The following is a 14,060-nucleotide window of genomic DNA, read 5'->3' as shown; positions in this document are numbered from 1 at the left end:
CTACTCAAATCTAGGAGCATGATGAACTATATCTCAAGAAGACTTCTCCTATTATTAAAGATTCCCTATATTTGTTGTAACTTATTGAAGATTTAGTTGAACCCACTTCATTGGAAGTCTTAGAGATAGGAAGTTTGATTTCAATTAGATAGGATAAATAAGAAGTTGCTTTGATTTTCCAGAGTGAGTTGGAAATCCTTTGTAATGCAACCAAATATAGTGAAGTTTATGATTTCATAATTTCCAATTATACTTTGATGGATTGAATATGAAGAGCATGATACTTTTCTTATCCAGTATTTAAGTTTTTCATATTATTTTCATTCACTTATCCAAGGGGGCCCACTTGGTGAGTGAATGCTCTATTTTGGTAGAATTAGTTTCCTAATTTGGTAGAAGTTGGTGATATGTTTCTCCTATAACCACAAGTAATAGAACTAGTGATTGTTCCTACAACATAAGTAGTAGAGTCAAAAAATAAGAATGTTCTAGGAAAGACCCAAATTGTCACCAAGAGGCCCTAAAATAGACCAAGCCATAGGAAATCACTCCCATCCACAATCGCCTAGCTCCAAGATTCCCAAGTAAGATGAGATTCCAGCTCTAAAGGATCTTACATCTCTATAGGAAGAGGCCACAAATGGATAAATAAGAAGTTTCTTTGGTTTTCTAGAGTGACCTAGAAATCCTTTGGATTGCAACAACAAGTAGTGAAGTTTATGATTTCAAAATTTCTAGTTGTACTTTGATGGATTCAATATGAATAGTATGATACTCTTCTTATCTAGTATTTGAGTTTTGTATAGTCTTTTCATTCCCTTATCCAAGGGGGCCCACTTGGTGAGTGAATGTTCTATTTTTTTAGAGTTAGTGAACTTATTTGCTAGAAGTAAGTTAGTGATCTATTTCTCCTATAACCACGAGTAATAGAACTAGTGGTTGTTCCTACATCATAAGAAAAAGAGTAGGTCTATTTTTGTACTATGGCATTTTTAATAGCATAACTACTTTTACTTAAATTCAGTGTGATATTTTTAACATCTCATTCTTGTATCTTAGCAATGACATCTTAAAAGGTTTAAAGCATATACTTTACAAACATCATTTCAAGTCCATGTCCCTAGTCAACATAGTAAATTACTCCAACGTTCATTGGTTGCTATTTGAAATGTCAAAATTCAAAAGCTATAAATTTTAGTTTCCAAGTTGATATATTGGCCCAACACACATTATCAAATAAAATATTTGGGTACCTTTGTGAATGTAGCATAGTGTCCTTTATTGTGCAATGCTAATCCCAAAGGTACAATATTTACCTATTGTACATGTATGTAAATCTATTTGATATCAAATTCATCACATTCATGTGAAAAATAATGTACTATATACATACAAATTAAAATGCATTAGGACACGTATATACCTCTTGGGGAAATGAACTCATCTGAAAGAAAGGTGACCACAAATCAACATTATCATGACCACTCTGACTCTACATGTGATCATGTAATAAGCTAAATAAGTTATTTATTCATTAATTTATTAAATAAAAATTTTAAATTGAATCTAATTGACATGCAAATAAATATACCTCTACATGAGCAGTATCATCCCCATGCTCAAAGTCCAATGTGAAATTTGATGGTCCAATACAAAACTAATGTACATGGATAATTTTTTTGAGTTAACATTTGATATGATTAAATTATATTTTAAAAATTAATTTAAATTAATACATTGATACATACATATAAAATCATCAACATGATGTGAAATGAGGCTAGGGGATTATAGCTAGCACCAGCAACACTATGGCCCTAAATTTTGAATAACATCAAGACATAGTAATTTATTACTCATTCATGTACATATGAGATGTGATAAAAATAGTTTAAAATGTAATTATTTATATTTTCATGTGTATCAATGCAAAAAGTGGCATTGAGGAAGTCATCTATCATCATCCTCTCTCTTGGAAGTGCCAAATGTGCATAGAGATCCACATGACATGCACATGTGACCACTAGTCTAATGAGGCTCATCCATAATAAAAGGAGTGGCACATTGAATGAGGCTCTGAGTCAAAGCTCTAATAGTTCCTAGTGTGTCAGCCTTTATGTATTCCTTCACAATAGAAGGAATAATAACATGCTCCACCTACATCCTTCCAATAGGTGCCCTAACAATATTAGGGTCATGAAGTGTCTCCATCCTATCAAATTATGATCTCCCAACTCTAACCTAAGAAGGAATAATATCAAAATAATTGGGGATCTCCCTAAGGACAAACTCACAATACAATTTCATCAAGAAATACTTTGCAACCTCAAGATTTTTACAATGAGGGGCATCAAACACCATCCACCATTTGTCTTGAAAGTTATTTTTAATACCTTCATGAATGCACCAATGGAGGGGGAACCTTTTAATTGTATTTCTCAATTTGTTTTGTTCTCTTGGGTTTTTAAATAAAGCACATATGTCATATTTGGTAATCTACTTATTTTTTACATCTTCATGCAATAATTTATCAATATAATATATATATTTTTTTATCTTTTATTATACCATAGATTTAGTTGACCACTAATAGATTTTACCTGACCCACAATGGTCTCAAATGATTGTTCGTATAGTTCCCTACTAGGATCATTTTGAAGTGAAATCTTTAGCCTCCTAATTATTATTTCTAACTCAAATTTCCCTCTTTCAATTCCATTCAAAAAAATTTCTTGGATTCCTAGAGGAGGTCTTTTGATTGGTGGAGGTTGTGGAAGTGGGTATTCTTATTTTGAGGGTTTTTAGGTTGATCCTGTGGAGGGTTTGGTGGTGGATTTTGTGGTGGATAGTTCATAGGTGGATTAGGCAGTGGATTTTCTACATTACTTGACAATTAAACAAATACTATTTTTAAAAACTAAACAAACCCCAATCAAAATTAAAAAGAACCATAAAAAAGAGAAAATTTAACAAAATAAGAGTTAAAATTCATACCTTTTTAACCAGTTTGGGATTTCTGATGATGTGGAGAAATTTCTCATGCAAATTGAGGCTAAAACATACTAGCCATAATACATTCGTGATCCTTGGAAGAGAAGACAAATGGAAAATTATTGGAGCAAAAATAAAGAGAAATTAGAAATGAGGCTTAATTTTTTATTTTTTATAAAACATTTTCAATAGTGTGATCATGCTACCTTAGTCATTGGTTTTATAATGAGATGTTGGCACCTTTTCAATTTTACAAGCTGTAGAATCATCCCACCTAAATCATAACGCGATCGCACTATAGTGTGATCACACTATTGCTTAGTTGAGAAAAAAAATGTGGCATCTTTTTGGTCCACAACTATGTGCACTTACCCATCAATAAATCATCATGTCAACATCAAAACCTTAAGTCATCAACAATCAGGTGCTCAATCATCAAATTTGGATTGTAAATATGAAAAAATAGGATATTCTTTTAACTAATATGCTTTGTATATTAGCTCAAAGAGGTACATTTGTAGACACCCTAAAATTGGTAGGACTTCAAAAACATGATTTTAACCAAATCAGTAAGGGTTAATGACAATATGAAAGAAATGAAGAAAATAAAAGACATTTGGATTAATCAAAATGCCAAATTATTATGTAATTGATTTAATCAATTAATAACCTAGTTCTTGATCATATTAAAATCCAAATTCTAAAAAAGGAAAAATCAATTCAAAAAGGAAAAATTTATTTGAAAAAGAAAAGAAAAGAAATATTTGCCTTCACCTTTTTGGAAAATATCTCAAATGATAAAAATAATAAAACAAAAAAGGAAAATGAGTATTTATCCTCACATATCCTAAATGATAATGCAAAATGGATTTCCATTTATGAATTTCTTATCCTTGGTGGAGCTCATTTGACCTTACCCTACTAAGACCATGGTCAACCTAAACCCTACCCCAACCCCTTTGGAAAATCTATAAATACAAGGCCATTCAAGAGCAAAAGGGACCCAAGTTTTATGCATCATTATATAGGAATTCTAGAGCTAAGAGATATCAAGTCATTAAGAATCATAATTATAGGCAATTCTAGAGAATTTATACGCCATTTAGCATCATATTTAGAGTATTTCATATCTATGTCTTGTTAGATAATTCATTCATATAGCTTTCGTCCAGCTTTTTCAAATCTTTAAAGCATCATTATAGATTTTCATAATAGTTTAATCCCATTCTAGGCCTATCATTAAGATGCTGATCTAAGAGAAATTTTAGTAGTAGTTAGAGAGACATGAGACACTCTTGAAAGGTTAATTTGGTAGTTTGTTTCTTAGATCTACTTTGTCATTAGATTTACTATCATTCTAGCATTTCAAATCAAAGTCTCATAAATATACATTTCCTCATGTACACATGCTAATTATTTGTTACTTCAACTTGGTATAATCTAAGTAAAATCTATGATAATCGATTTTATTAAGGAATAGTAAGGTAATTGTTTAGTGATAATTATTAAAAGTTTTATTTGAGAAGTTGAATATGATCACTAAGTTATTATTGTGAAAGTTTATTAAGTTTGAATTGGTACTAAAGTGTTTCAAAAGGCCTATAACTGATTCACGCCCCCTCTTAGTTAGCTAACACAATCTCCAATGTATCCTCCATTTCATCCCTATCTCCACCTCTGTCACCATCAAATTCACCTTATCAACAACCATCATCCCAAAGCCTATCAACTAGATGTGCCCTACCTTATTGATCCCTTTGAGAACCTTTCTATGTCCCCCTAACCACCTCTATATACTCTAGCTCACCCCCAATAAGACCATCATTAGCAAGATGATAGTCTAAGGGATCCTCTATCCTTCGAGTTATTTTGTTTGGTGCAGTGAACCATGGAAAAGAGTTTAGATCAAGATATTTCTTGTACTAATATACGATACCACCATAATCTATATTTGGTAATAGATTCCATGCAATAGTAATTATTTGTGAGATATCATGGACAAAAACCTCATGACAATTAGGAACCCCACTGTATCTTCTCATCTCTAATGTAAGAATACATAATAAGATCGTGAGGAATACCCCATACCTTGTTGGACTATGTCACTATATGTGTAACCAAAAAGTCTCTCCACCACATAGCATGTACAACAAAAAATATATCTTCTCTAGAAAAAAGTATGACATCTATCTCCTCTCAAATTCTCTCTTCATAATCAAGATAAGGTCACTAGTCAACCTTAGTAACATCATCTAGAAGCTTTATCTAATACTCCAACTTACTTAAATGAGGCTATTGGACATAATGGAAGTACATGTACACATATGCATGATATAGCTCCTGCTATCTATCCAACACTAGTTGAGTGACCTGGATGTGCTCGTAAACCCAAATTTGAAGTATGAGAATGTCAACTTTTGTGCTTCTTAAAAATTAATAGATAATCTCATTTAACTATTTTTACATGTGGGAAATAATACAACTACGTGATGAAAATTGATGGGCTACAAACATGATATCTCCTAAGACTCAGGCCCATCCATACAAGAACCCATATTATCCCCAATCCAAAATCAACATACTATAAATCAAATCAGAAAGGAAAATTGGAAGTTTCTAGTAGAAAGTAAAGTCCACCAAGATAATTGAGGAGGTAGGGGAATCAATTATAAAATTAATATAACTTTTATCAAGCTTATTAGAACTTAAACATGTGAACAATATAATTAGCAAGCATAATAAGATACACATACATAATAACACCATATATGTTAACTAGGGAAACCCTTGACAAGATGGAAAACCTTGGTGGGGATGGTACCCAAAAAATGATGTACTAATATAAATGTTCCTTGTAAGAGGATGGACTTGTTAATGAGTCAATAAAATACACTCACTACATAGCAATCCCAATTAGGAGACTTTGAATCCCTGTTAGGAGATTACAACTCTATTAGGAGTTGTGTCAACCTTGCAAGAAATTGGGCCAACCCTATTAGGACTTGTGCCAACCCTGTTAGGAGTTTTTCCAACCTTGTTAGGAATTGTGCCAACCCTGTTAGAAGTTGTAGAAGGCAAATGGACCCACTATCCAAAAAACTTCATGGGAAAGACCACTAAAATCACTGTCTGACTAGCCTCTATATTATTCCTTTCAAAATAATAGAAATGAAATTGATCTTCACAACTTGAAATCATTCTCTTTCCCTTTACCATACCAAATACTTCTCAGATCTGAATACTAAATATTCAAATTTTCATCACAATAATCCATTTGATTGTTTATACACATTTACCAACTTTTTATATCACTTACACAATTCACACTTGCACACATTGTAAACATACTTATTCAAAAGGAAAATAAGCTTCCTTCATGCCTTATCCTCAAAATATTTTAGTGAGTTGGCCTTGAGGATTTCCCAATAAAATATAATAGGACCTCATTAAGATATTATAATTCATTACATCTTTCTACAATTACAAAATACTATTGATTCGTAGTAATTAAATTTTTTTTTAAATGCAACCTCAGATTTTGTGTAATTTGATATCATCATTAGACTATCTACAATCATTTTCTAACTTCATTCATCATGATTCTATCCCTATTAGGAGATACAATCCAAAAACAAAAAAATCTTCTCAAGTATTGTGTCTGTACACCATCCTTTGTAAATCATGAATAAGTTTCACATGTTTTTGAATTTATGTACATGTACTTTTCCATGTCATCAAGATATACTATAAAACATTTCCTCAAGTGTATTTCATCTCATCATTAGTACATAGTTTGTATGACCTTGTTCTTTGTTTGTTACTCTATCAGTCTTTAGAGAAACAATACTATGTTGACATCAATGACACAGAATCATGAATGCAACATGTCAATCTCCCCAACTATTCTGTAAATTCTTAGGATACTCCCCCAAGATAATACCATCAACATTCATGATAAAAATCTCCCCCTTTTGCATTGATGGTAACATAGATGAAAAACATATAAGTTCCAAGAATACCAAATTCAACTCTGCAACTGCTACTATTCTCATTTTTTCAAATCCTCTCCATCAATCAAATCTAAAACTCATAAGAAAAACTTGCCATCTGTGCTTCCTCATTCTTAAATGGATGGCATCAATTGTTCACACTTCTCCCCCATTGATATAATTCAATGTGATCATCTTCCTCTAGTACATTTCTCCCCTATCTCACACTCTCCCTCATTCATAGGAGATGTTTTTCATGCAATAGCCTTCAACATCTATTTCATTCAAATAATCTAATTGTAATTTCCTACTATGACTATATACTCTCCTTCTATTTTACTTTGTGTCACAAACTCTTGATTCTTGCTCAACCAAGAAATAATTCTTCCTCCAAGGAAAAGTACTCCAGCACTTGTAGTCTTTCTATCATCTATATTTCTTGCCCAATCCATATCAATATACGCACATAGACTAAAGTCATTTGATTTGTCATACCACAAGCCAAAATTAGGTGCACCCTTCAAATATCTCAACGTTATTTTTACTACTACATAATATGATTCCATAGGGTCTTCTTGAAATCTTTCTACTATACTAACTACATTTTCTATATTTGGTCTTGTGTGAGTTGGATATTGCAAACCTCTAATCATGGATTTTTACTTCTTTTGCTCAATTGTAGATGTCTCATCTTTGCTAGATAAATTGTGACCAGTTATCATAGGTGTACCAATAGGATTACAAATTTCCAAGCCAAATATCTTTGACAAGTCTTTCAAACACTTTTTGATAAGAAGATACCATCACTGTTCTACATAATATGTAAACCTAAGAAATATTTTATCTCACCAATCATAAACACCTCAAATTAATTCTTCATTTCATTAGAAAAATTATCAGTTGCTTCATCACTAACTCCAAAAATTATGTCGTCCACAAATATCACAATAATAAACAAGTCATTCTCTATTTATTTCAAATATAAGTTACTATTTGTAGTACCTTTAGCAAATCCCAACTTTTCCAAATACTTGTCCAACCTTGCATACTAAGTTCTAGGTTCTTGATTTAGTCCATACAATGCTTTCTTTAGCTTACATACCATGTCTTCTTCTTTTGTCAAGGGAAATCCTTCAGGCAACTCAATGTAGACTTCTTCTTCAACTTCTCCATTTAGAAATATTGACTTCACATCCATATCATACACTTTAAACTTCTCACTTGCTACATAAGCCAAAAATATTCATTATTTCTAAAAACCCATTTAGTTCCTATAAAATTCTTATGTTTATGTCTAGGGACCAATTCCCATGTTTCATTCTTTACAATTTGTCCTAGTTCTCCCTTCATTGCTTGAATCCAATGATCATCCTTGCATGTTTCATCTACACTTTTTGGTTCAACTTGAGAAATCAAACATAATTCTTCATGTACTCTATTTCTTGTCATAAGTCCTTTTTGTTTGCTTCCGATAATCTAATTAGTAGGGTGATTATTTTTCAAATCTCTATTTGGTGTAGGTGTCATTGACTCAATTCTTACTTTTTCTCTAGGTTCAGATCTTGGTTCTTCCATTTGTTCCATAATTTAAATGTCATTTTGGAAATCATTGTTAGTCTCAAAGAAAGTTTCAACATTTTCTTGAATAGGCTTAAGATTAGCTTCTTCATCATAAGAATTATAATCAAGCATTCTTTCTATGACTCCAAACTTCTCATCCACTTTCATATTTGCACTTCTTGAATCAAACTTACCAATGTCATCATCTCTCTTGATATAGCATTTACTTTTAAAAATTATGAAATATTTCACTTATGGTGCATGTCCGAACCATAGTTCATAAGATGTCGTGTTCATACCTTTTTTGATCTACACTCTATTCATTATATATTTTGTTGTATTGACTGCTTCTCTCCAAAATGTCTTTGGTACATCATTCTCAAACATCATAGCTCTAGCTGGTTTTGTAAAATACTTATTTCATCTCTCAAGAATTCCATTCTACGTATGAGTGTTAGGTGTTGATAGCTATCTCTTAATGCCATTTACTTCACAAAAAGTTTTAAACTCATTCAAGGTAAATTATCTACCTCTATCAGATCTTAAACATTTAATCTTCAATCCAAAATTATTCTCAACTCTATTCTTAAATAATTTAAACTTCTAAAATGCTTCATACTTTTCTTTAAAGAACACTACTTACATCATTCTAGTAAATTCATCAACAATAATCATGACATACCTTTCACCATAGAATCCTCTTGTCTTAGTGTGACCACTTAGATATGTATTAACAATCTCCAATATCACTATTGTAGTAAACTTCTTACTAGAAAAGAAGCTTTTCTTCTTCTTAGCCATAACACATTCCTTGCACACAACATTATTAGGCTTTGCAATTTTCATTAAATATCTAACATGAAATGTACTACTTGCCTTCACAATATTATAAAAGTTTATATGGAAAAACTTCTATTCCACAACCAAAATTTATCAACTTTGTAACCAAACATGTCATTTTTGTCTGGTTCAGTTGAAAAACATTACCTCTAGATCTTGTACCAATGCCAATCAACTTACCATATTTGTCCTTAGTAATGCATATGTTTCTATGAATTGTAACTGATATCCCTTATCAACCAACTATCCAACACTCAATAGGTTATGCTTTAATCCATCAACAAAGTAAACATCAACTATGTTAGTTTTCCCATGAAGAGTAATAGATCCTATTCCCATGATATGACAAGTTGCATTGTTACTAACTCTAACAATATTTTCATCATGACTATTAAACTTAACAAACTTATTCATGTCACCCATCATATTATGTGTACAACCACTATCTATGATCTAATCAACTTTCTTTTCAAATTGCAAAACTAGAGATTTCTCTTCTTTGACTTCTATTTCATGATTTTCTTCTTTTATAAATACAAATCCTAACTCATCATCACTTTCACTCTAAAATCTCTCATCAGACTAATCATCTTCATTTGCATAAAAAAAATCTCTAGGCCTTCCAGACTTAAAATTATTTTTATACTTTTTCACTCTTTTAGGATAGTTAGAAGCATAATGACCGAATTCATCACAAGTCCAACATTTAAAGATTTTCATACTATCTAGTTCTCCTCCTTATAAGCAAGTTAATTCCTTTTTCAATCCTTCTATCTTCCTCAGATCCAAATTTTTTTCTACTAGCATAATCTACACTAGTGCTTGCACTTCTTAACAAATCCAATTTTGTAATATAATTCTCTTAGCATGCTTATCACCTTCAAAAGTAGACTCCAAAGATTTCCAAATTTCATGAGATGAATCTAAGGATTTTACTTGATGGTATTCATTTTTAGGAAGAGCTAAAAAATTACTTCTCTAGAAAGAATGTTACACATTAATAGATCTCTTTTAGCTTCACTGCATTCTTCAAGTTTTCTTTCTTCCACAATCTTCTTTCCATTCTGTGGCATTGGCCAATATCCTAGACCAATGCATAGAAGATGTGTCTACATCTTCTCTTTCTAGTTTTCATAGTTAAATCCATCAAACTTAGGACTTTATTTTCTAAAATAGCCCTCCACTAATCTCTTAAAGTTGTTAAGCTTTTCCTTAAAGGATCTAATGCTTTGAAAATAATTGTTAGAAAGTAAAGTCCATCAAGATAACTGAGAGGGGGGATGGGGGTGGGGTTGAATCAATTATCAAATCAATATAAATTTTATCAATCTTATTAAACTTTAAACATGTTAACAATATAATCAACAACCATAAGAAGATACAAATACACAATAACACCATATATGTTAACTAGGGAAACCCTTGATCTGAGGGAAAACCCCAATGGGGATGGTACCCAAAAAATGATATACAAATATAAATGTTCCTTGTAAGAGGATGGAATTTTTTATTAGCCAATGAATTAAATTCAATACATATTAGTCCACATTAGGAGACTTTGTATCCTTGTTAGGAGATTCCAACCCTGTTTGGAGTTGTAGAACGTAGATGGACCCACTATCCAAATTGCTTGATGGGAAAGAACATTGAATTGACTATCAAACGGGCCTCTATATTATTCCTTTCAGAATAATAGAATTGAAATTGATTTTCACAACTAGAACTCTTTCTTTGTCTTGTTATAATTTAGTACCACACCAAATACTTCTTAGATCTCAATACCTAATCTTTAAATTTGCATCACATTGATCCCTTTGATCACTTACACACATTTACCAACTTCATATATCACTTATACAATTCACACTTACACACATTGCACACACACACTTATTCAGAAGGAAAATAACCTTCCTTTATACCTTAGCTCAAAATAATTCACTGAGTTGGCCTTGAGGCTTTCCTAATTAATTATAATAGGACCTCATTAAGATATTACAATTCATTACATCTTTTCACAATTACAAAATACTATCAACTCATTGTAATTAAATTTTTTCACACATGCAACCTTAGATGTTGTGCACTCGCTAATATCATCATTAGATTGTCTATTGTCACTATCTAACTTCACTCATCATGATTCTATCCCTATTAGTGATACAATCTAAACAATAGAAATAACTTCTTAGGTACTTTATCTACACATTATCCTTTGTAAACCATGAATAACTTCCACATATCTTCAACTTTCTATACATGCACTTGTCCACATCATCAAGACATACTTTATAACATTTCCTCAATTGTTCTTGACCTCATCATCAATACATAGTCTATAGGATTGCGTTCTATATCTCTTACTCTGTTAGTCATTACAAAAACAATACTATGTAGACATCAATGAAAAATATAGTCATGATTGCAACATGTTGACCACCTTAACTTTTCTATCAATGCTTATGATACTCCCCCAAAGGAATACTATTAAAATTCACGTTAATAGTTTCTTGTAATGGGGCTACATTGAATCCCATGTCAAATAATGATGCATAATAGTATGATCTTAAAATAATCATTGGGCATTTACAATGGTCACAATTGGTTGAGACTTGAAATACACACAAACACTTATAATTGGGACATGCTAAATCCTCTAGACATCTTCTAGAGTCATAATCATCTCACTTGTGGGAAATTGGAATGTTTCATGCTTTGAATGTAATCTCTCAATAAGATCAATAAAGATTTACCCTAGTGTCGGGTAAATCTATCAAGCTTGCTAGACCAAGGGTAATCCACAATGCACCTCTCATCTTCAATAAACTAATATGATAAGATGAGATCATTAGTTAATCTAATATATCTGAAGGATAAAACTCCTAACTCATTCTACAATAGGAAATCAAATAAAAATTAGTTTTTGACAAAGACAAAAGTGGAAAACTCAAGTCTAATAAAAACTAGCAGGTTTCCTAGAAACGATATAAGACATCCTAAACATGACTATTTAACAAGAAGCAATCTAATATTTATCAAATGCAACAATCTATCTAGATGTGGTCACAGTCTCACTAGGCATGAATTTTTGAGCTTCTAGACCAATTTGGACAACTTGTTAGACTATAACTTCATAGTCAACCTAGATGTGACAATATACTTAAGGGGTGTGACTCTAAGAATCTAGTTAAACAAAAAGTGACTTGGGATTTCCTAGATGAAACTCAGGACCCCAAGAATGACTAAAGATTCAAATAATTCTATTTTAATCAACATGTGCTTAAATTAAAAGAAAGATGCATTATAAGAAGGATATAAGGTACTCACCAGAGGAGGATAGCATGTTGGTCCATGATTTTGACAACTGAGCTCAAATCGATTCTTCTCCATAGAGACCACTATCTCCTCTAAGACGCTTAGACATTACCAAGTGCAAAAGTGAAAATGAAAGAGTAACTTGACCTAATTGGTTCTATTTTAACCCCTTAGGGTTATTAATGACCTTATTCAATTGAATAGAGAAGTAATGTAGAGTTAGTGCCATATTTACATGTTGGGACCACAATAAAAACTAGAGAAACCAAAATAGTCAATAGAGTATTTTTTTAACAAAATTTAACCCTTGTAGGGAAAAGTCAACCTTACTAAAATTATAGTTAACTAGGAATAAAATGATTCCAAAAAAGTGAAGAAATGATGTAGACTACTTCCAAACTATTTTTTGAATGATTCCCAAAACTCAAAAAAGTCAACCAAGGTAGTATTTTGGTCAAACTATGGTTAAATAGTGTTCAAAACTAGTGAAAATTGGTGAAATGAACTACAAAAGTTTATTAGAAGGGGCTAAAAACTATTTTCAAATAACAAAATCAAGTCAACACATCAAAATCTTGGTCAATATCATTCAAATTTTGTCAAACCTCACTTTTAAGTAGTCAAACTTGGTCAACTTATGTTCTTATGAACATAATCAATATGAATAACACTCTAATCAACCCTAAATACAAAATCTTAATGATTTGAAGTGATATGATATTATCTTCACATACATATCAATGCTAGAAATCAAGATTACATCTATTTTTATTTCAATCTTGCCACTAGGGAGCATGATCATACTTAAATGAATCAAATTTTCAACAAATCTAGTTAGGGATTCAAATAAGGTTTTTCCTATCTATCACCAAATCAAATCAAATTAGTAAATTGGATCAAGTTTCAACACTAGAGGCATCAAATTCATCTAGAACCATATTAGGTTGAGGCTCTCTTATCACTCTTAGAAAGAGCAATTTCATCAAAATCCATATCAAATTACTTCCAATCTTCTCAATCAATGAGGAGAATCTAAGATTCCTTTGAGAAAGTTGGAATTATTGAATAATTGATTTCATCAAGATCTATACCAAGTTCATTAAATATGTCTAATCAAATCATATTCTAGATGTTTAGTTTTATCATTTCACATCAGACTTAATATGATTGTTATCTCTTATTGATCTTTGCTTAATTAAGATCAGAGTTGGCATGATCAATTCATTTTTAATCAAGTTTTGAATTGATAACTTCACATAGTCAATTAAATTTTATTTTATCAATCTCAGAACTCTCAATCATCAAAATAGGAATAGTTTCATCGATCCATATCAAACTATTCTCCAAGTAAAAATCATCCATTCT

This window comes from Cupressus sempervirens, chromosome 8 (assembly GCF_028749045.1).
Source record: "Cupressus sempervirens isolate cs-2001-9-10 chromosome 8, ASM2874904v1, whole genome shotgun sequence".
NCBI classification, from domain to species: Eukaryota; Viridiplantae; Streptophyta; class Pinopsida; order Cupressales; family Cupressaceae; genus Cupressus; species Cupressus sempervirens.
This window is presented reverse-complemented; position numbering follows the sequence as displayed.